This window comes from Phaseolus vulgaris, chromosome 8 (assembly GCF_051622355.1).
Source record: "Phaseolus vulgaris cultivar YP4 chromosome 8, ASM5162235v1, whole genome shotgun sequence".
Lineage (NCBI taxonomy): Eukaryota > Viridiplantae > Streptophyta > Magnoliopsida > Fabales > Fabaceae > Phaseolus > Phaseolus vulgaris.
The window spans coordinates 34,381,917-34,405,816 of NC_143505.1; positions in this window are offsets into that span (position 1 = coordinate 34,381,917).

Sequence of the window (23,900 nt, forward strand, 5' to 3'; positions counted from 1 at the left end):
CCTCACCCGTCAGCTAGGGACTCCTTCCCACTGGTTACCTGTGGATTCCTGCAAAGAAGGACAAAGGGGCGCCTTAGCGGCCGTTTGCTCTCCGACGCTCAAGTCAGCTAGCAAGAAACACCAAAACTCTACACCTCCGTATCGGAGCACCGTGACTGGCACTCTGAAGGTGGTCTAATGAAACTGTGTATCGTGTAAATGTTCCCTTTGGCAAACAACCACCCTCTCTCTAGTCCTTTGTCCGTAATCTCAAGACTCGAGCAAGCAACTAGAGTGTACTCTGGGAAAGTCTGCCAAAAGTTCGAACCCCATTTCCAACATTCAAAGCGCTATTTAATCTACTCCAACATTCAAAGCGCCTTAAAGCGCATTTAATTATAAAACGTTTAGTGCATTTAAGACGTTTAAACCGCTTGGGAGCATTTATAGTACCTTAAACGCTCGAAACGGAAACTGTATTAAATAACTTTAATTACCTTGTACCTGACAAAATGGCATTTCTATTCTGACTTGGCTGTTGTACACGTGGAGAGCCTCACAGCGCCGTGACGCCATATGAGGGTATTTCCTTGTGTGAGTGCTCCTACCTGGGAGTGCATCTGCGCAAGGGGTGACCCTTTGGGTGCCAACTCATGCCCCCAAACATCTAGTCACTCACTTTGAGAGCGTATCTACCTTCCTCTCGTACCCTGCACCTGGCTACCCTAGGCGTGACCCTCCTCATGAGTCGTATCTCTCCCAAGGGCGTCTCTGGGGCGGCAGGGGCACTTCACGAGTCAGTTTGCTCTACAGTGGCGCTATTACTATGGCCTTGAAGCCACCTTTCTCTTCTCTTTATTACTGCCCCGGATTATCGGGATTTGAGGCCTTCCCACGGCGTCGCTCCCTCCATGGTCTTTCCTACCCATGGGTATCGGGGAGCGACACTGTGATTGCCTTGCTTTTGTGACATTTGGCCTTGGCGACGCCCTAGGCGGGGCGACGCCTTGACTTGGCGATGCCTTCACCTAGGCAACGCCTTACCTTGGCGACGCTTCCTTTCGGTGACGCCCTGCCTCGGCGATGCTTGCACTTGGCGTCTCCTCACCTAGGCGGCGCCTTATGTTGACTTTGACCCCGACGTTGACTTTGACCTTGACTTTGTCAACGTCCGGATACGGGACGGTACACAAGCCCCCAGTCTTAAGCTGAAGACTTGTCTTCAACGCAAAGACTAAGGTCTCGCCCACGCCGTCCACGTGTCACCTTGGTGACGTGTCATTCTTTGCTGACGTGACGCTTCTCGAGCTATTGACGCGACATTCTCTGAACCATTGGGGTGCCCATAATGGTTGATCGAGCATCCTCTGAAACGGGGAACAACACCTTTTAAGGCCATGCTTAATCACTTGCCACGTGGCTCATCACGCGGTCAGCCCCAAGAGTCTCTTGCGCTCCCAGTGAGCGCCTAATCCTGCGGCACGTGGCATCATCGCACGGTCACCATCTGTTCCCCCTCGCGCTCCTCGTAACGTTTAAGTTACCCAAACTCCGCGCTCGAAACCACTGTTATATCCACTTTCTCTGCCTTCTTGCACTGTTCATCTTCTCCGAATTTCTTCTCTTCGCAATCTTTACTTTTTCGTGCTTCCGCTCACCACACCCTTCGACCCTTAAAGGTACAGTTTTCCTACCCTTGACGACTCCCTTTACTGCATGACTATAATGTATGGATGAACTGCCTGGGACTGTTTATGTTTCTGCATTTTTGTATTCTTTCGCTCCTCCGTTCTTCTTCGTTCCCCTCTCCTCCTTTCAGGGTTTCCTCGCGTGGGTGGCATTTTTCTAGGTTTTTGTTCCCTTTTCTGCCTTGGCATCGCTTGTTAAAACCCTTTTCCTTTCTTCTTTTTCCAGTTATTTATCCGCATCATGGTGCGCCTGAAACCAAGGTCCAGTTCTCCCCCCAAGACCGACTATAAGGCCCTCTATACATGGGCCCCTGACGATCTTTTAAATGAGAGCACCACCCTGACGACCTTTCAGGACTTGGAGAACCATCGTGGTGACCCCCATTTGTACAATTTCAATGCCTTCTGCCGCACCCATGATGCCCACATTTCCGTTCGTCCCGCAGGCCTGGGGAGCCTGTTTGTGTGGATGACAAGCCCAGGAAAGGGAACCCCTTCTTCTTCATGTATCAAACTGTATTTAAACGCATTGGGGTACGCCTTCCGTTCACACCCTTCGAGAGGGAACTCCTCACGGAGATCAATATGACCCCACAGCCTTGGACAGCTTCCCACTATACTGGACAGAGCATCCCAAGCTGCTCAAGGCTAAGGCCCTGGATGAGTTGTCCTCTGCTGATAGGGAGGTGTGCAAGGCCTTGGCTGGCCTGGGGATCGTTTTCGACACTCTAAAGCTCATCGCGTGCGAGTACAACGCACATTCCTGTCCACTTCACCACCCCCACATAGCCCCCAACCACTTCAAACACCTGGATCACCTCCGCCCATCGCCGCAGTCCCACTGGCTGTGGCTTCATCACCGGCTCCAAACCCCCTTGACAAAGGAAAAAGGGTTTTGGAGATCCTCTCCGATGATGAGGACTCTGATGGCGTGGTATCCTTCAAGACGAGGAAGGCTGCGAGGGTTCCCTCCCTTCCAGCAGGATCACTTCCGGGAGGGGATTCCTTTAGGGACAGCCCCCCTAGTGCTACCTCTCCCCCTCCCAGTATAGTCCAAGAAGAGAAAGGTGAAGGGGCCGAGTCTGCTCCGCCTCCCCCACCAGCTGAGGTTCCCGCCGATCCTGCCTCTGTTTCTGCCGCTCCCGATCTCATTGCTATTCCTCCTCCAATCATGCACCTGATGAGAGGCTTCCATGGGGGATTCATGCCAGAAGGTTCCGACCGGAGGGAAGGAATGCCCTTTTACTTGGGAGCCTTCTTGGCCGTGGCCCTTGACTGGCGCGCCCAAGCTAGAAACGCAAACTTAAACACACAAGCCCTCCAGGCCCTGGAAGCAAGGGTGGCTGCTCTGAAGGATGATAAAAAAGCTCTGGGACGCCAAAACGAGGCCTACCAAGCCTCTCTGAAGTTGGCGCAAGAGGCCAAGGAGGAGGCTGAAAGGCGGCTGGGCGAGGCGATGGAGTTTTAGGCCGACTTCTACGCTCGGGAAGTCATTCTCCAGGTTCAAATAACAGGCCTCCAGGACATGGTCGAAGCCTCCGAAGAGCTTCAGAATGACTTGAAGGATCAATGCTGTGGGCAGGCTGAAAAGCTGGAGCGGATGGAGGAAGAGATGGCTACCCAGGCCAAGACATTGGACCTTCTCCAGGTTGACCATGACAAACTGCAGATCGAGGTCAGCCGGCTCCGAGTGGAGAAGGAGGGTCTGGAGAAACAGGTGGCTTCCGGTGACTTTATCGACGACATGGCGGGCACCTTCGAGGAGGGATTCAAAGAGGCTCTGGCCCAGGCCGTCTGCGAGAATCCGGGGATCGACGTTTCTAACTGCGATTCCACCCACCATGTCGTTGATGGACGCGTCGTGCCACTTGATTTGGATGATTGACACGCTGACTCTCAACTGTCTCCTTTACGTTAGACGCTTTATTTTTGCTCTTGCCATCTTTTGTTGAACTTGTAAACTTTTCGGGATATTTGCACTTTGTTGGGGTAATAGGCTTTGTGTAGCCATTTCATATTCGTTCTTCATTTTTTTGTGCTCCAATCGCTTTGCCTGTACCTTCACCCGTTTCAAACGTTGTGTTGGGCGATCGTGTACGCTCGGCACCTTACTTCTAACGTGTGCCTCGAAACCTGTTCCGCCTTCGCGCCTATGAGGCCTCTGCCTCGTGAAGGTGTCGGCAGCTTCACCATTGCTGCAACGCAAAAGTTGAGACCTACTCTTGGTCTTAAACACTTGGGACAAGGTCACGTGTCGATGCCCACGCCAATGGAGAGGCCTGCCTAGCAGCGCCGTATCGTCCATGGGGTGTCTCAAACACCAAGGCGATCTGTCCATTGTTTCTTGGTGTCCGGCGCCCACACCTAAGGAGATGCCTGCTACAGCAGCGCCGTATCGCCCCCAGGGTATCTAGAAACGCCAAAACTGGGAAGGCTCGAAGCCCTCCAGGGGGTCATTCCCTCCATGGTCTTTCCTTCCCATGGGTATCGAGGAACACCCCTGCCAGTGGTCCACTCAGCATTTGGCGATCTCGTCACCCTCCACAGTCTTTCCTACCTGTGGGTATCGGGGAGGCGACGCCACTAGTAACTTGCAATGGCGATGCCCTCGACGTCTCATGCTGGCGACGCCTGGTGCGGTTAAGCCGTTGACTTCACCTTGGCATTGACTTTGACTTTGACTCTGGTCGACGCTTGGGGGTAGCGAAGAGCTCAAGGTCTCGCCCGCGCCATCCACGTGGCATTTCTCGTATGGTTGATGGGACGTTCCCTCACTTGACTTGATCCTGACATTTTCTGAGCTTCTGACCCATTCTCGACGGCGCATCGTACCCTCGGGCATTCTGTCGACACGACGTTCTCTGAGTGTTAACTAGTGGTGCCAGGATCATCCTCCCATCCTCTGCCACGTGGCTCGATCGCTCAGTGCTCCCATTTGCGTCGTTTGGCGCTCTAACTGCAATATTTAGATCTTCAAAATCTTGAACCTGCGCCTATCACCCCTGTGTTTTGCACCCTTCTTGCACCGCTACACACAGAGTTCCTTCCGCATTCCTCCTGGTTGGCGCTTTACCTCCCGTATTCCTATCGCGCCATTCTTCTTTTAACTCCCTGCTCTTTGTTCCCCTCACATAGCGCCATGTCTTCCCACGTTCCTCCCTCTAGGGTTAACCCCAAGGACCTGTATGCGTGGGCCTCGCGCGAGCTCCTTGACGAGTGCTCATGCCTGCTTTCTACCAGGGCCATAAGGGAACACAAAGGGGATTTGTGTTCCTACGATCATCGTGCCTTCGCTAGGAGGCATGACGACGACATTGCCGTACTCCCTTGCACCCTGGGGAGCCGGTGTGTGGGGACGAACGGGCTAACGACGGTGTCCCCTTCTTTTACTTCTATCAGGTGGTATTCAAGAGCATCGGCGTGCGCCTGCCCTTCGACAGGTTTGAGAGGGAACTACTGACGGAGATTAATGCCGCACCAGCCCAGTTATATCCTAATAGCTGGGCTTTCGTCAAGGCCTTTGACATACTCTTCGGCTTTCTGGGGAGTGCACCCTCGGTTGATATCTTTCTTCACTTCTTTGAGGTGAAGAGGCAAAGGAACAACCTCTGGGTGACCTTCAGTAACGTTCCCGGCAGGGTTCTCCTGACTCCCTTCCAAAACTCCTTCACTGGGTGGAAGGGTAGGTTTTTCAAAGTCTGTTGCTCTGATCTCGTGCCCTCCGCCCTAGATGGGTTTCCACTGTACTGGGTGAGGGAGACGAGAGCCCTCAAGTCCAAACCCTTCAAGAAACTAACCCCGAACGACCAGGTGGCGTGCCGGATCCTAGCTGAGGCGGGGGGTTTTGACTCCGCCACCTTGATCAGTTTGGAGTTCAACGCCGGAACCCTAGAGAAGTATATATGTACGAGTGATTGCCTTAGAAACTTCCGCTTTCGATCCTCTCTAAATCTTTGCATGTCTTGCCTCGTGGTGTCTTTACCATGTTTGTTTCCCTTGGTGCAGGTTCGAAGATAAACCAGCAACGGAGGTCACAACTTACCCGGGCCCTGCGGGGTGAGAGCGGAGCTTCGTCCTCCTCCCATCCCGACTTCGGAGGCCACTGAAGAGTGGTTTGTTTGTATTCTTTGTATGAGCACAGGGCATGTAATGTTTGCCCCATTCGCCGTACTCCCATTTATCTCGAACACTACTTGTAAATTTGACTCCATTTTACCATGCTTGGTTTCTGTAACGCCGCTTTACTTTTGCACACGCTTGCAATATACTGTGCGTATTTTCTTCGTTGTGTTTCTTGGTGACGCCTACGCTTGGGCGACGCCTTCTACCTTGACGACACCTTCTCTTGGCGACGCCTTCTTTCTTAGCGACGCCTTCTTTCTTGGCGACGCGTGTTTGGCGACACCTGTCGCCACTTCGAACGGGAAAAAGATAAAGACTGAAACCAAGGCAAGGTTTTTCTTGAACTTCTTTTTCTTTTTATTTGGGTGACCTCGTTAAAAAAACCCCCGAAAGGGAAAAAGAGTGTCCCCTTCAACAAGATTGTTACATGGCTGCTTACATAAGTCATCTAAAATAAAACTTCAAGTTGTCTGCATTCCAGCTGCGCAGAATGGGACCCCCCTCCAAGGTCTCTAGGTTGTACGAACCATTACCCTTAGCCTCGGTAACTCTGAAGGGTCCGGTCCACTTGGGAGACAGCTTATTTTCCAGCTCGTATGGGTGAGCCTTCCTCATAACTAGGTCGTCAATCTGAAACTGCCGTGGCTTTACTTTAGAGCTATATTGTCGCTCTACTCTTCTCTTTACTGCTTCGGCCTTTATTCTGGCTTCCTCCCTGGCTTCGTCTAGTGGGTCCAGGTTCACCCGCCTTTCTTCGTTGGATTCCTCAGCCACGAAATTTTGGAAGCTTGGCGAGCTTTCGTGTATCTCGACCGGGATCATCGCATCCGACCCATACACTAAGCTGAAAGGCGTCTCCATGGTGGAAGATTGGGGCGTGGTGTGGTATGCCCATACGATCCTTGGCACTTCCTCCGCCCACGCTCCTTTGGCCTTTTCCAACCTTCTCTTTAGCCCTCTCAGCAGAACTCTATTTCTGACTCTACCTGCCCCTTAGTCTGGGGGTGTTCGACTGACGCGAACACTTGCTTGATGCCTAACTCTGCACACAGGTTTCTCAATTGTTGGCTGGCGAACTGGGTTCCATTGTCGAATATTAGCCGCCTAGGCACGCCAAAACGGCACACAATGTTCTTCCAAACAAAGTGTTGCACCTTGTGCGCAATAATCTGGGCCACCGGCTCCGCCTCTATCCAGTTGGTGAAGTATTCAATGGCAACAATCAAATACTTCATCTGTCTTATCGCCAATGGGAATGGACCTAGGATGTTGATCCTGCCGACAACTCGAGCGTGGAGGAATCGCTTCGTAGCTCTCTCCCTACCCCGTCTACGCGACTGTGTTATCTACAAAATCACCCTCAGAACCTTCTCTAGGATCTCCAAACGCGACCTGCAAAACACACAGACGGCGCCTCTAGCGGCCGTTTGCACTCCGACGATCAAGTTAGATCACAGGACCACCAATCAGAAAAACTGTGTAGTAATGTGTGTGTAAAAAACTCTCTCTGAATCTCACTCTGATTCTCTTTTATGCCTCCTCCTGTATCTGCGCCTAACAGAATTCTTTTATGCCTCTCTGGCATGTGTCAGAACCCTGTTGCGCTTTTTTGTGGCAACGTACCTCCAGAATCAGTAAAACGTGAGTGTCTGCGCGTGTCTGCGCTTGTTTGTACCTTTAACGGTACGGAGTGCACCTTTGTCTGGACCGCGCCCCTCTCAGATGATGACACGTGGAGGCATGCAACTAACCACACACGTGTCACTACTTGAGGGGCTCTAGCACTTCTCTCTGTGTGCCTAAGTTATTCCCTTGCGGAGTAACTTAGCGCATTCCTTTTATCTGGGTAAATCGCATACTCTCAGGAGAACGCCAGGTGTGGCTGGTCTAGGCACACTCACCAAGCATTGGTCTCTGGCGTTGACGATTTCCCCTTCACGATGTCATGCACGTAATGGGTTGAGGGAGTCGCCAATCACTGACCGGTTTGCTAGGTCCCTCAGGCCACTCTCATGCACGATTCTCTGAGATATGTTCATGCAAGGTCCGTGCGTAACGCTCTCGCTGGGAACCTCAGTCCCAGCTTAACTGCGTGTAACATGAGACCCCGATGACCATGCACTCGATGACTGATCGGTGCCCTATTGCTTCTCGCGTTCTGCCCCCATGTTTTCATCTGGGAACTGATCTGTCGGTGACCGCTTGGTTACTGACCACCGATCACCGTTCTGGGTGATCTGTCCCCTGACTTCTCTGCCGACTGATCTGTCGGTGGCCGCTTGGTTACTGATCACCAATCACCGTTCTGGGTGATCTGTCCCCTGACTTCTCTGCCGACTGGTCTGTCGCTGGCCACTTGGCTACTGACCACCGATCACCTCTTTGGATGACCGCCGATCACCGTTCTAGGTGATCTGCTTCCTGATCTCTCTCTCACCCGGTCCACGTGTCACCCTACGCGTGGCCCACGTGGTTATCTTCTGCTGACGTCATCAACTACCGATGACCGACCGGATCACAAGCCGCTCAGTCTCGAGCTGTGAACTCGTTCTCAGCGAAGAGACTAAGTGGTCGCGCCCTCGGTCCACGTGGCAAGTGGGGCCACATCACGTGCTACCTCACGCGCTGCCCTTTAACGTTACGACTACCTCCCTTAATCTCGCGACACGTGGGCGCATCAACAGTCAGCGTGGAGTGTCGCTAGCGCTTCCCTTCTTTTCAAATAGGCGCGCGCCTTTACTGTTTCTTCATCTTCTGCGATCAACTCCCAAACTCTCTGCGAATTCCCTTTCTGCGCTTCCACCTTTCTTCCAGCTCTCTACCTTCAGACTTTTCGCGATCATTCAAAGGTATGATTTTTCTTCTTTCTTGGTCCATTCAGGTTCTTTTCATCGATTGCATTTGTCCATTTCATCATCATGCATCCATCTTCTCCGTTTTTCCTCTTCTCGACCCACGCTAGGGTTTTCGCATTCTTCACTCCGCTCTCTGCTTCTCCCTCTTCCTCTTCCCACCTGGACCTTTCTTTCTCCTTCCCCTCCTCTGTTTTTCACCGAACTATTCATCATTCCCTCTCCTTCCATTCATTCTGACTTCCGACAACTCGAGCGTGGAGGAATCGCTTCGTAGCTCTCTCCCTACCCCGTGTACGCGACTGTTTTATCTGCAAAATCACCCTCAGAACCTTCTCTAGGATCTCCAAACGCGACCTGCAAAACACACAGACGGCGCCTCTAGCGCCCGTTTGCACTTCGACGATCAATTTAGATCACAGGGCCACCAATCAGAAATATTGTGTAGTAATGTGTGTGTAAAAAACTCTCTCTGAATCTCACTCTGTTCTCTTTTATGCCTCCTCCTGTATCTGCGCCTAACAAAATTCTGTTATGCCTCTCTGGCATGTGTCAGAACCCTGTTGCGCTTTTATGTGGCAACGTACCTCCAGAATCAGTAAAAGGTGAGTGTCTGCGCGTGTCTGCGCTTGTCTGTACCTTTCACGGTATGGACTGCACCTTTTTCTGGACCGCGCCCCTCTCAGATGATGACACGTGGAGGCATGACACGAACCACACACGTGTCACTACTTGAGGGGCTCTAGCACTTCTCTCTGTGTGCCTAAGTTATTCCCTTGCGGAGTAACTTAGCGTATTCCTTTTATCTGGGTAAATCGCATACTCTCAGGAGAACGCCAGGTGTGGCTGGTCTAGGCACACTCACCAAGCATTGCTCTCTGGCGTTGACGATTTCCCCTTCACGATGTCATGCACGTAATGGGTTGAGGGAGTCGCCAATCACTGACCGGTTTGCTAGCTCCCTCAGGCCACTCTCATGCACGATTCTCTGAGATATGTTCATGCGAGGTCCGTGCGTAACGCTCTCGCTGGGAACCTCAGTCCCAGCTTAACTGCGTGTAACATGAGACCCCGATGACCATGCACTCGATGACTGATCGGTGCCCTATTGCTTCTCGCGTTCTGCCCCAGCTGTTCATCTGGGAACTGATCTGTCGGTGACCGCTTGGTTACTGACCACCGATCACCGTTTTGGGTGATCTGTCCCCTGACTTCTCTGCCGACTGATCTGTCGGTGGCCGCTTGGTTACTGATCACCGATCACCGTTCTGGGTGATCTGTCCCCTGACTTCTCTGCCGACTGGTCTGTTGGTGGCCACTTGGCTACTGACCACCGATCACCTCTTTGGATGACCCCCGATCACCGTTCTAGGTGATCTGCTCCCTGATCTCTCTCTCACCCGGTCCACGTGTCACCCTACGCGTGGCCCACGTGGTTATCTTCTGCTGACGTCATCAACTACCGATGACCGACCGGATCACAAGCCCCTCAGTCTCGAGCTGTGAACTCGTTCTCAGCGAAGAGACTAAGTGGTCGCGCCCTCGGTCCACGTGGTAAGTGGGGCCACTTCACGTGCTACCCTTTAACGTTACGACTACCTCCCTTAATCTCGCGACACGTGGGCGCATCAACAGTCAGCGCGGAGTGTCGCTGCGCTTCCCTTCTTTCCAAATAGGCGCGCGCCTTTACTGTTTCTTCATCTTCTTGGATCAACTCCCAAACTCTCTGCGAATTCCCTTTCTGCGCTTCCACCTTTCTTCCAGCTCTCTACCTTTAGACTTTTCGCGATCATTCAAAGGTATGATTTTTCTTCTTTCTTGGTCCATTCAGGTTCTTTTCATCGATTGCATTTGTCCATTTCATCATCATGCATCCATCTTCTCCGTTTTTCCTCTTCTCGACCCACGCTAGGGTTTTCGCATTCTTCACTCCGCTCTCTGCTTCTCCCTCTTCCTCTTCCAACCTGGACCTTTCTTTCTCCTTCCTGATGTGATTCCAATAGCCACATAGAACAAGATTCTTGACATTTTTAGGAATCACCTAGAGCTGGAAAATATAGAGGCACTTTCTTAGAAGTTGGATCATGGTTCTAAGTCAAGAACTCACCAATAACAATTACCAAATCCCAAACTCATTTGGATGAACCAAATATTGTCAAATTGAATCAACAAAGGAACTATCAAATGAATTGACCAAACAGAATTATGCAAGAAAACATATGAACCGAACATAAAAGGAATTGAAAACAAAAACAGAACATAGGTGCTGGAAAATTGGAATAGCCGAACCAAAACAAATCACAAACACAAGGCAACATGAACAATTGAAAAAGAAGAAAGGAAGGAGAAGAGAATGCTCATGAAGATGGAAGAATGGTTGGATGATCACGCCACTAGAAGTATGGATGCTCCTAGATGAGTGTGCAAGCCGCCACTTGAGGAAACCATGGTCCTTCAAGATAAGACTAGAGTAGAAGCTCAAAAGCTCTCCAAATGCTCACTCCAATTTTGAGTATAGTTTCTTTAGATAAATTCAAATCTGAATTTTACAAAGAGAGCACCTCTATTTATAGCCTAAGGTGATGAAATGTAAGCTACACAAATTCAAAAAAACTCCCTCCCAAAAAGCTTCTAGAATTTGCGCCAAAAACAAGGCATGAGGAAGGTGTGATCCTTTCTCTCACTTTGGCACCTCCTTATTTACTCCTACACCTATCTACTAATACACCCCCCTAAGACTCTTAACTAAAGACTAAAAGATGCTTTAACAATAGAGGTTTCTAATGTTTCCCTCTAAGCACCTTTCTAAACAATATTTATTTAAAACTTGGCCTTGCCCTTCATGGGATGGTCTTTGGGCTTTTGTGGGCTTTGGCCTTCTTGGGCTTGGGCTTGGGCTTGGGCTTTATCTTTTGCAAAGATTAACAAGAAAAACTTTAAATGTGAAGGCGAATGATCTTGTTCTTCATCATAAAAAGCCAACTTTAGTTGATTCTCATCACTTCCCCTCCTCTGTTTTTCACTGAACTATTCATCATTCCCCTCTCCTTCCATTCATTCTGACTTCCGACAACTCGAGCGTGGAGGAATCGCTTCGTAGCTCTCTCCCTACCCCGTCTACGCGACTGTGTTATCTGCAAAATCACCCTCAGAACCTTCTCTAGGATCTCCAAACGCGACCTGCAAAACACACAGACGGCGCCTCTAGCGGCCGTTTGCACTCCGACGATCAAGTTAGATCACAGGGCCACCAATCAGAAATATTGTGTAGTAATGTGTGTTTAAAAAACTCTCTCTGAATCTCACTCTGATTCTCTTTTATGCCTCTTCCTGTATCTGCGCCTAACAAAATTCTGTTATGCCTCTCTGGCATGTGTCAGAACCCTGTTCCGCTTTTCTGTGGCAACGTACCTCCAGAATCAGTAAAACGTGAGTGTCTGCGCGTGTCTGCGCTTGTCTGTACCTTTAACGGTATGGAGTGCACCTTTGTCTGGACCGCGCCCCTCTCAGATGATGACACGTGGAGGCATGCAACTAACCACACACGTGTCACTACTTGAGGGGCTCTAGCAGTTCTCTCTGTGTGCCTAAGTTATTCCCTTGCGGAGTAACTTAGAGCATTCCTTTTATCTAGGTAAATCGCATACTCTCAGGAGAACGCCAGGTGTGGCTGGTCTAGGCACACTCACCAAACATTGCTCTCTGGCGTTGACGATTTCCCCTTCACGATGTCATGCACGTAATGGGTTGAGGGAGTCGCCAATCACTGACCGGTTTGCTAGCTCCCTCAGGCCACTCTGATGCACGATTCTCTGAGATATGTTCATGCGAGGTCCGTGCGTAACGCTCTCGCTGGGAACCTCAGTCCCAGCTTAACTGCGTGTAACATGAGACCCCGATGACCATGCACTCGATGACTGCTCGGTGCCCTATTGCTTCTCGCGTTCTGCCCTTGGTGTTCATCTGGGAACTGATCTGTCGGTGACCGCTTAGTTACTGACCACCGATCACCGTTTTGGGTGATCTGTCCCCTGACTTCTCTGCCGACTGATCTGTCGGTGGCCGCTTGGTTACTGACCACCGATCACCGTTCTGGGTGATCTGTCCCCTGACTTCTCTGCCGACTGGTCTGTCGGTGGCCACTTGGCTACTGACCACCGATCACCTCTTTGGATGACCGCCGATCACCGTTCTAGGTGATCTGCTCCCTAATCTCTCTGTCACCCTGTCCACGTGTCACCCTACGCGTGGCCCACGTGGTTATCTTCTGCTGACGTCATCAACTACCGATGACCGACCGGATCAGATGTCGATTCCCCACGTATGGAAAGGCCACGGGCTGTATATGGATCACAACTCTTCAGGCGCAATCCTCTTTTACCATTGGCCAGAAAAAACCTGCGCGTACCACCTTAGAGGCTAAGGATCTTCCCCCCTACGTGACTCCCACAAATGCCTTCGTGGAGCTCCGCCATTATTCTGGTACACTCGTCGCCGTTGACGCACGTTAAGATAGGGTGGGTGAAACCGTGCCTGAATAACACCCCGTCCACCAGAGTGTATCTTGCGGCATTCCTCTTAACCTTCTTACCCTATTCAGGCTCCGCTGGGAGAGCTCGATCCACCAGATACCGTCTGTATGGCGTCATTCAGGTGTCTCCCTCGGCTAAAGCACATATCTGCCCATGCCTTCCTTCTTCGGGCGTGTCCGCGTATGTGCTGATATGGGGCGTCTTCAACGTATCTTGAGTCAGAGAACGATGACTCCTTGGCCTTCCTCTCCCAGTGCTAACATGGAAGACATCCACCCTGTTGTCTTCTATGAATTTCCTCAAAGCTTTAAGCGTCTCTTGGATTACTGTCCTCTGCCTGCCCCCCTTGCCTGAGCTGGCCAGCTTGGCAAGCAGGTCAGCTCTGGCATTCTGCTCCCTTGGGACATGTACTAGCTCAAGAGCGTTGAATGCTCCCTTCAGCAGTTGGACGTATTTCAGATACGCCGCCATCTGCGGGTCCTTTGCTTGGAACTCGCCTGGTACCTGTCCAGTAATCAACTGGGAATCACTTTTCACCAAGAGGTTTTGCGCACCCATCTCCTTAGCTAGGAGCATTCCTGCAATCAGGGCTTCGTATTCAGCTTGATTATTACTCGCCTTAAAGGCGAAGCGCAGAGCCTGCTCAATCAGCACACCATTGGGTCCCTCCAAGACTATCCCCGCACCACTTCCTTGCTGGTTGGAGGAGCCATCAACCGAGAGCAACCATTGTGAGCCCGCCTCCACCTCTTGTTCACCTCCGGGCGAGAGTTCTGCCACAAAATCTGCGTACACCTGCCCTTTGATGGATCCTCTGGGCTCATACTGGATGTCAAACTCCGAAAACTCTACCGCCCAGCGCACCATTCTTCCAGCTTCATCAGGCTTCTACAACACCTTCTGTATAGGGAGGTTCGTCATCACCACCACTGTAAAGCTGTGGAAGTAATGGCGGAGCCTCCTGGCCGAAAATACCACGGACAACGCTGCCTTCTCCAGCGCCTGGTATCTCGTCTCCGCGCCTTGTAAGGCCTTGCTCACAAAATAGACTGGCTTTTGAATCTGGTCCTGCTCCTGGACCAGCATAGAGCTGATAGCTCGCTCTGTCACCGCGAAGTACAGCCGGAGGGGCACACCCGCTACCGGTTTGCAAAGGACTGGTGGCGTCGCCAAGTACTCTTTCAACTTTATGAAGGCCGCTTCGCATTCGTCAGTCCAGGCGAAGCGACTATTCCTTTTAAGGCACTGGAAATACGGGTGCCCCTTCTCTCCTCCAGCAGAGACAAACCTTGACAGTGCCGCCATACGCCCCGTCAGCTGCTGCACTTCCTTTACTGACGTCGGGCTTTGCATGGCGATGATTGTTGCACATTTGTCGGGGTTCGCCTCTATTCCCCTCTCCGTGAGCATGAAACCTAGGAACTTACCGGCCTCTACCCCGAAGACACACTTCTCGGGGTTTAGCTTGAGGCGGTATTTGGATATAGTGACGAACAACTCCTCTAGGTCCGCCACGTGCTGTGCCCTATCCTTCGACGCTACTACCATATCATCCACGTAGGCATACACGTTCCTCCCTAACATGGGCACTAGGACCTTGTCCATCAGCCGTTGGTAGGTGGCGCCTGCGTTTTTCAGCCCAAAAGGCATCACCTTGTAACAGTAACTGCTGGTCTCCGTCATGAACGCAGTTTTACTCTCATCTCGCGGGTGCACTTTGATCTGGTTGTATCCCGAGAATGCATCCAAAAAGCTAAGTACATTGCAACCGGAGGCGCTATCCACCAACGCGTCGATGCTGGGTAGTGGGTACGAGTCCTTCGGGCACGCTTTATTTAAGTCTGTGAAGTCCACGCACATCCTCCACTTCCCATTCACTTAATTCACCAGGACGACGTTGGCTAGCCACTCAGGGTATTGAATCTACCTGATGTGACCAACACTCAGCAGCTTCTGCGTCTCTTCCCTTACCACCAGCTGCCTTTCTTCGTTAAATTTTCTCCTTCTTTGGCGCACGGGGTGGACCGTGGCGTCCATGCTAAGGTGATGACATAGGAAATCAGGGTCGATGCCGGGCATATCCGAGGCAGACCATGCGAAAGCATCTAAGTGGCGTGAAATCACCTCTGCCACCTTCTCCTGCTCCTCTTGGCTCAGCAAACGCCCTAGCTTGAACGTTTTGCCGCCAATCTCCCTTTCCACCACGTTAGCCGCCTGCTGATCCCTGTTACTATCCTGAACGGGCGCCGCCTCTTCCACGGGCGCCGCGTCACCAGGGCCCTCCTCCATGAGTGTATCTGCCTCGGGCGTCGCCCTCACGGGTGTGGCCTCGTCAGGCGTTGAACCAGTGGGCGTCGCCTTAATCATCGTCGTGTCTGCACTTGGCGGATGCTCAAACACCATGAACACGCCCCTCTTTGTTTTCAGGCTGTTCTCATAACATTTGCGCGCTTCCTCCTGGTCCAACTTCATGACTATTACCTTGTCGCTGAGGTCTGGCAGCTTCATCTTCATATGGCGCGTGGAGGCTACTGTATTCAGCCTATTCAACGGCGGTCTTCCCAACAAGATGTTGTAGGCGAAGTTGGCGTTTACGACCAAGTACCGAATGCTTTCGGTACGCGAGGCCTCTCCTTCTGTGAACGTTGTCCTCTGCTCCAAGTAGCCTCGGACTTCCACCTGGTTATCCGCAAACCCATATAGGCACCCTGTGTAGGGCCTCAGAAGGTCGTGAGACAACCGCAACTCGTTGAATGTCAACCAGAACATGACGTCTGCAGAACTACCCTGGTCGACTAGAACCCTGTGCACTTTTCTTCCAGCTGTGACAACCGAAATGACCACGGGGTCATTGTCGTGCGGCACGACATCTCGCAGATCCGCCCTCGTGAACACGAGGTCCGACTCCCACGGATCACCTGAGATTCTCTCCTCAATCGAGTTGACCCCCCTCGCGTATTTCTTTCGCTGGGAGGCGGTGGGTCCTCCGCCGGAAAAACCTCCAGCAATGGTGTGGACCTCGCCGAGAACAGGCATCTCGTGCGCTTGTTCTTCCGTTGGCGCCGGCAGGGCGGCGGTCGTGGCGGGTTCTGCGACATAATCCTTCAGAAACCCGCTTCTCACCAGCTCATCTAGCTGGTAACCCAACGACAGGCAGTTGTCGATGTGACGACCAAAAGCCTCGTGGAACTCACACCAAGAGTCTTTCCGAGGCCCTAACACCCTATCAGTCTTCGTCGGTGCCTCAACCTCTCGGCTATGTTAGGCACGGCGATCAGGTCCTTCAACTCCACCACAAATTTGTATCTCACCGGCCTTGCCCTCTCTCTGGTCGGGCAATCGCCTCCTGCTGGACCCCGGGGCTGGGGTTTTCTGGTCTCATAGGGGCGTCTCCCCTCCGGCTTCTTCCTCCCCGTCGTGGTCTCGTTGACCCTGACGGGCTGAATCCGCGTCTGCGCCCTCGGGCGGGAGGCACAACGCTGGTTCGCTTCTCGCACACCTTTCCTTCGGAGGTGATATGTTCCACTGCCCGACGCCGTATTTCAGCAAAAGACCTTGGGCGATTGCGAATAATAGATTCGCAAAAAGGGCCGGGACACACGCCTTTCCTGAAGGCATACAGAATCATAGGCTCCTCCGACGTACCAACTTTTACCACTTGGGCCCCGAAACGGTTGATGTACTCCTTCAAGGTCTCCCCTTGATACTGTTTTACATCAAACAAGTCGTAGGAAACTGGCGGCGGGGCCCTGTTCGCCAGGTATTGCTCTCTGAACACCTGTGACAACTGCTGAAAGGAGGTGATATGGCCGTTAGGAAGGCTGATAAACCAATCCATCGCCATCCCTGTTAAGGTGCTCATGAAGAGCTTGCATCTTGCGGCGTCGGAGCCGCCTACTAACACCATCTGCGTGTGGAACGCCGTGAGATGCGCCTCAGGATCCTCTGATGTGATTCCACTAGCACAATTAGAATGATTCTTGACATTCTTAGGAATCATCTTGAGTTGGTTATGAGATAGGCACTTTATCATTGAAATGGATCAAGGTTCTATGAACAAGAACTCACCAAAACTAGTGCCAAAACACAAACTCATATAGAAAATCCAATTATTGTCAAATTGAACCGAACAAAAAGGAACAAAAGCTAAGCAAACTGAAATAGGATGCTGGAAATTAAAATGTATCGAACCAAAAGCTGGAAAATGAAGAAGAAAGATGAAGAACAGCAAGGAACACAAAAGAACCGAAGCAACACAATTAAAATCTAAAAATGCCGAACCAAAAACAACAAGGAAACAAGCTAAGACAAGGAAATAACAAAAGAAGAAAGGAAGGAGAAGAGAGTGCTCATGAAGATGGATGTATGGTTGGATGATCACGCCACTAGAAGGATGGTTGCTCCTAGATGAGTGTGTTGCCGCCACTTGAGGACACCATGGATCCTTCAAGATAAGACTAAAGAAGAAGGCTCAAAAGCTCTCCAATGATCACTCAAAATTTGAGTATAGTTTCTTTACTCTCAATTTCAATCTGAATTTTACAAAGGGAGCACCTCTATTTATAGCCTAAGGTGCTGAAATGCAAGCTACACAAATTCAAATTTCCCTCCTAAACATGTTCTAGAACCGGCGCCAATTACAAGGCATGAGGAAGGTGTGACTTCTTCCTTCACTTTGGCACCTCCTATTCTACTCCTACACCTATCTACTAACGCACCCCCCTCCTAAAGCTCCTAATTAAATCCTACAAGATGCTATAACAAAAGAGGTTTCTAATGTTTCCCTCTAAGCACCTTCAACCAAAGAAATTACAAAAAGAGAAAATAATTGTCCCCTAGCTCCTAAAGCTTTGAACATGCTTCTGGTAAGCCTTTGAGGTGGGCTTTGACCTCCATGGGCGTCCTCTATTTGTGCCTCTACCTCTTCTTGATCTTGTTGATTGGCCTCCATGTCCACTTGAGCTTGATCTCCATCATCCTCCATCCCGGTGAAAATCGCCTTGGGCCCTGCGAAGGTGTTGGGGATCACTGCATCTAGGATCTCCTGCGAGAAGGGAGTTGGGGATCTAGGATCTAGGTGTTCGGGATCACTGCATCTAGGATCACTCCCTTGGTGGGGTGAGATGCTCCATCTCATCATGTTCGCGTTGCCCCTGGTTGTTCCTCAGACCCCGGCGCAACTCCTCATTTACACGACGGAGCTCTTCGTTTCTCACATGCGAGGCTTCGAGATCCGCCTGCATGCGTTCTTGTTCCATCTTCGACTCTGCCATATCATCATGCAGCCCCCGCGTTATCTCCATGACCTGCTGCATGGACATTTCCTCACTCGCAGCGCGTGCGGTACCTTGTCTAGTGGTAGCCCTCATCTTCGCTGTTTCCTCCAACTTCTGCTAACATTATAGTGGCTCTGATCGATCTTTGTTGCTTGTGATGGGACTGATGTTTTAAATCGGCCCCACGGTGGGCGCCAAATGTTCCGGCCGGTTGACCTGGGACTTCTTTGTGCGCAACCTCACCCGTCAGCTAGGGACTTCTTCCCACTGGTTACCTGTGGATTCCTGCAAAGAAGGACAAAGGGGCGCCCTAGCGGCCGTTTGCACTCCGACGCTCAAGTCAGCTAGCAAGAAACACCAAAACTCTACACCTCCGTATCGGAGCACCGTGACTTGCACTCTGAAGGTGGTCTAATGAAACTGTGTATCCTATAAATGTTCCCTTTGGCAAACAACCACCCTCTCTCTAGTCCCTTGTCCGTAATCTCAAGACTCGAGCAAGCAACTAGAGTGTACTCTGGGAAAGTCTGCCCAAAGTTCGAACCCCATTTCCAACATTCAAAGCGCTATTTAAGCTACTCCAGCATTCAAAGCGCCTTAAAGCGCATTTAATTATAAAACGTTCAGCGCATTTAAGACTTTTAAACCGCTTGGGAGCATTTATAGTACCTTAAACGCTCAAAACGGAAACTGTATTAAATAACTTTAATTACCTTGTACCTGACAAAATGGCGTTTCTATTCTGACTTGGCTGCTGTACACGTAGAGGGCCTCACAGCGCCGTGACTCCATCTGAGGGTATTTCCTCGTGTGAGTCCTCCTACCTGGGAGTGCATCTGCACAAGGGGTGACCCTTTGGGTGCCAACTCATGCCCCCAAACATCTAGTCACTCACTTTGAGAGCGTATCTACCTTCCTCTCGTACCTTGCACCTGGCTACCCTGGGCGTGACCCTCCTCACGAGTCGTATCTCTCCCAAGGGCGTCTCTGGGGCAACAGGGGCACTTCACGAGTCAGATTGCTCTACACTGGCGCTATTACTATGATCTTGAAGCCACCTTTCTCTTCTCTTTATTACTGCCCCGGATTATCGGGATTTGAGGCCTTCCCACGGCGTCGCTCCCTCCATGGTCTTTCCTACCCATGGGTATCGGGGAACGACACTGTGATTGCCTTGCTTTTGTGACATTTGGCCTTGGCGACGCCCTAGCTGGGCGACGCCTTACCTTGGAGACGCTTCCTTTCGGCGTCGCCCTGCCTCGGCGATGCTTGCACTTGGCGTCTCCTCACCTAGGCGGCGCCTTATGTTGACTTTGATCATGACGTTTGATCCTGCCTGTTGACCGGAGCGCTGGAGAATGCCTCGTCAAAGGATCGACGTGCGCACCGCTTATCACCTTCGTTCCTCCTCTAGATCTACTTCAAGAACCTGCAAAGAAACGACACGGCGCCGCTGCGGCCGATCGCACTCCGACGCTCAAGTCAGTGACGGTATCACCAAATACTAAGAACTAGAACCGTGCAAAAACTCTCTCTCACAACAGCTCTGTCACTTGCAAGCGTAAAGTGTATGAACTGAACGTGCGTACCTCAGAAAGTCCGTTAAGAGCTCCAATATACCTGGTGATTTTCTCTCTCCTGGTAGTTACAGACTTGGACACGTGGCTCGTATCCAACTGTACACGTGCCATCATCTGGAGGCTCCCTGACTTGGCGCTGCTTCTACTCTCATTTTGGCTAAGTTACCTATGCATGGTACTGCCCAGTGCATAGCTAACTTAGGAGTGCGATCTCTACTGAAACTGGCGAGTTAGGGCCTTCATACACCTTCCCTGTGGTCTCGCCAGCCGCCTTCATAATCTGCTTCTCCTTCATCTTCGGCGATGTGCTTGTTCTGGCGATCTCCGACTGCTTGGTCGCCTGAGTCTGCATCTGGCGACTCCATCCTCAACCTGGCGATCGCCTATTCTTCAACGTTCCAGATCTCCATCTTCCTCCCTCGTCTTCCTGATCATTGAAAGGTAATTACTTTCCTTCATCTGCTGGGTTTCCTTGCATTTTCACCGATTTGCATCATCCTGTAACTGCCTGTTGCATATGCTGTGGGTCGTTTCTCCATTTCTCTTCTGCGTAACTTAGGGCTTTGCCGATCGTCGCAACGAACTCACATTCGTTCGTCGTTTCACCTTCCTTCCATGACCGAGTCAGCCTCTGTAACCCCCTGATTGTTTTTCCTTTCTTCTTCCTTTGCAGTTGCCATCATGACTCGCACAAAGATCACCCCGAACCCCCCTCCATCAGCACGAAACCCTTCTTCACAAGCGCACGACCCAACCCAAGTCCGTGGCGCTTCCTCTTCGCAGGCTGAGAGGCCTACATCTTCCCAAACTGCTCTGGCCCAGGCGACTCCACCAAACGCTGGAGGAGCCCCCGTGCCTCTGCCAGACTTCAAAACACTATATCCTTGGGCCACCCCAACCCTTCTAAAGGAGACCTCGTCGGTGAACACTGCGGGAGCAGTTCTGCGGTTGACAAAGGGGGACGAGGCCTATCAATCGTTTCACAAGGAGCACGACGAGAGGATGATGGTGCTGCCTTGCCCCGCCGCTCTGCCAGTGTGTGCTGATGACAAAGTGAGCGCCGACAGGCCCTTTTGCTTTGTTTACACAACTTTCTTCAAGAAAGTCAAACTCAGATTTCCCCTCACCCGATTCGAGAGGGAACTCTTGACCGAGCTCAACATTGCTGCCGCCCAGCTTCACCCCAACAGCTGGGCGTTTGTTCGAGCCTTTCAAATAACGTGCGACCACCTGGGGCTGCCTGCGTCAGTGGACGTGTTTTTGTTTCTTTTTTAGGCCAAGCACCCAGGAGACCGCCTGTGGGTCAGCCTGAATGCCATTGCTGGGAGATCCATTTTTACCATCTTCCAGCAATCATACAAGGACTGGAAGGGGAAGTTCATCCAAGTGCGCGCAAACGATAAAGATACTTCCCTTCTCGACGGTTTCCCCTTGTACTGGGTGGACAAGGGGAAAAAGGAGTCCAAGAGCTGCTTCAGGAGGCCCAGAAGTCCTGATTGCATGGGAGCTTTGGACCGAGACCTCTGCCTATTCTGGAAGAGGGTGTCGGATGCCAACATAACCTTCCTGACCCCCACCCTGATCTCCTTCGAATTCTTTGAGGACCAGCTAGAATTCCAAATAGGTTAGGGCGCTACACTCTTGTTTTGATATTGCTTCTGATACTGTTTCTGGGCGTCTTGTGCGATACGCACAAGACTTTGGTTTTACCTTTTCTGCATATACCTGTTTTGCTGTTTCATTGCCTCATACACCCATCTCTTTCTTCTCTGAGCTAACTCATGCATTTTCGTTTCATGCAGATAATATGTTGGGTAAAAACATGCTCACCGACTTAAAGGCGCTCGCCCGAAACCACGGGTTGGCGACCGATTCCCAGACGGTTCCCAACTCGGCGGTCGAGAAGGCTATCGTTCATGGGCGATCACCGCCCAAGGAACCCACCCAGCGAAAGAAACTGGTCCTTAAGAGGCCAAAACGGAAAGCCCCCCAAATCGTCCAAGAGGAAGAAGAAGAGGACGACGAGGTCACAGAGGATGGCCTTGTCACAAAAAGGAAGAGGGTGGCACCATCTTCTCCACCTGCTCCACCCCCTCTTCCAACCTCATCACCACCATCAACACCCGCTCCTCCTCCCTCATCGCCAACACCACAAGCCCCTTCATCACCAGTCCAAGCAATTCCACTGGCCACTGCGCCACCAGCAGCTGAGGCTCAAGAGCCAAATTTTCTGGAGGACCCCCCAAGTGCCTCTACGCCCCATATCTCAGCTGGAGGGGGCCCCCCTTCAAACGCTTCAGCTGCAGAGAACGTTCCGACCGGGGATGAGGTTGCTCACACCTCTCCAATTCTAATTACCGAGTCCTCGGTTGCGTCGCCACGCCAGGAAGCAAACACTGAAAATCCTGCTAAGGAAGGTGGCGGCGAGAACCCTCCATAAGCCCCCCTGGCGCCTCTCCAGGCATCCAACCTTTCCCTTGAAGTCACAAGGATGTGGGAACCTCTGACCGCCAAACTCAAAACCATAGCAGAGGATATCCCATCGATCATAACGAGGGCTGTGGAGAGCTCCACCAGGCGGCTTCTAGACGATCTCTACAACCTAAAGACCGAAAATAGCACTATGAAGGTTGAGGTGGAGAAGGTGTCATTCAGCCTGACGCTCGCGGAAATGGAACACTCCCGAGTAGAGGATGCCCTGAGTACCGAGCTTAGGCTGGCGCGCAAGGAAGCTGCTGACCTTCGCCGCAAAGTCCATGAACTTGCCCAAGAGAAAGTTGAGCTAGAAAGCAAAATCGTGCCTCTGCGCATCAAGGCGAGCGACCTGGAGGCTCACATTCAAGCTAGTGCCGATAAGGTACAAAAACTGGAGCAAAGGTCAATCGATCGCGAGAAGCTACTTGGGCAAGTAGAGAAAGCGAGGGACGACGCCATGGCTGATCTCGCCGAGGCAAACAAGGAAAAAAGGGAAGATGGCTGCCGAGTTGACCCAAGCTCAAACGGAATCCAAGAAGGTTGCTGACGACCTTCTCCATGCTCAAAAGACCAACGAACAACTCCGAAAACAGGTCGAAGAGCTGGAGCAACAGAACAAGGAGCTCAAGAAACAGGTTGAAGAACTTCAAGGGCAAATTGAAGAACTTAAGCTAAGCTCCGCTCAGATTCTGGTTGCTGGATTCGAAGCCGCTCGGGAGCAATTCGCATGCCTATTCCCTGATCTCGACCTCAGCATGGTGTCGTTAAACAACGAAGTAGTAGATGGAAAGGTCATTCCCGCCGAAGGCTCAGCCAACTCCACCCCATCTGCTACTTTATAATTTCGCTTGTATATACCTTGTAACAAAAACTCGTGCACATGTGTTTTGAACAGTTACTTATTTCAATTACAAAACTAGGATACTCTTTCTTCTGACTTCTTTTGAGCGCTTTAGCCTTCTTTGTATGTTTAACTTTGTCGATTCTAACTTAGCGATTTTGCAAATGCGGCCTTTGACGTAACTTCCTTGAGTCAATTCAAACTTAAGCAATAATCGCTTTAAACAACTCGTGCTCTTGAGGCACTAACCTGATCATAAGAACAACTTCCAAGCAACAAACTGTAACTCAATCATTGGTTCAAACAACGTCCCACTCGACCTGCTTTATCAAACAAGTCTTTCAATCTTCTCGCCGTGTTTGAACTTTTCCCGATCGCCAAGACCTCTTGGCAACACCAGCTTTTCCTGGCCCCGTGCTTTGGCAATCGTTTCTTTATCTGGGGTACAAACGCCCTTTGGGATCTTCCTTTGCCCCCTTGAACTTCAGAGCAAAAGACCGGCTGACTAGGCGTTCTCTTCGAACCTACCTTAGCCACCTTTCAACTTCTTCCACC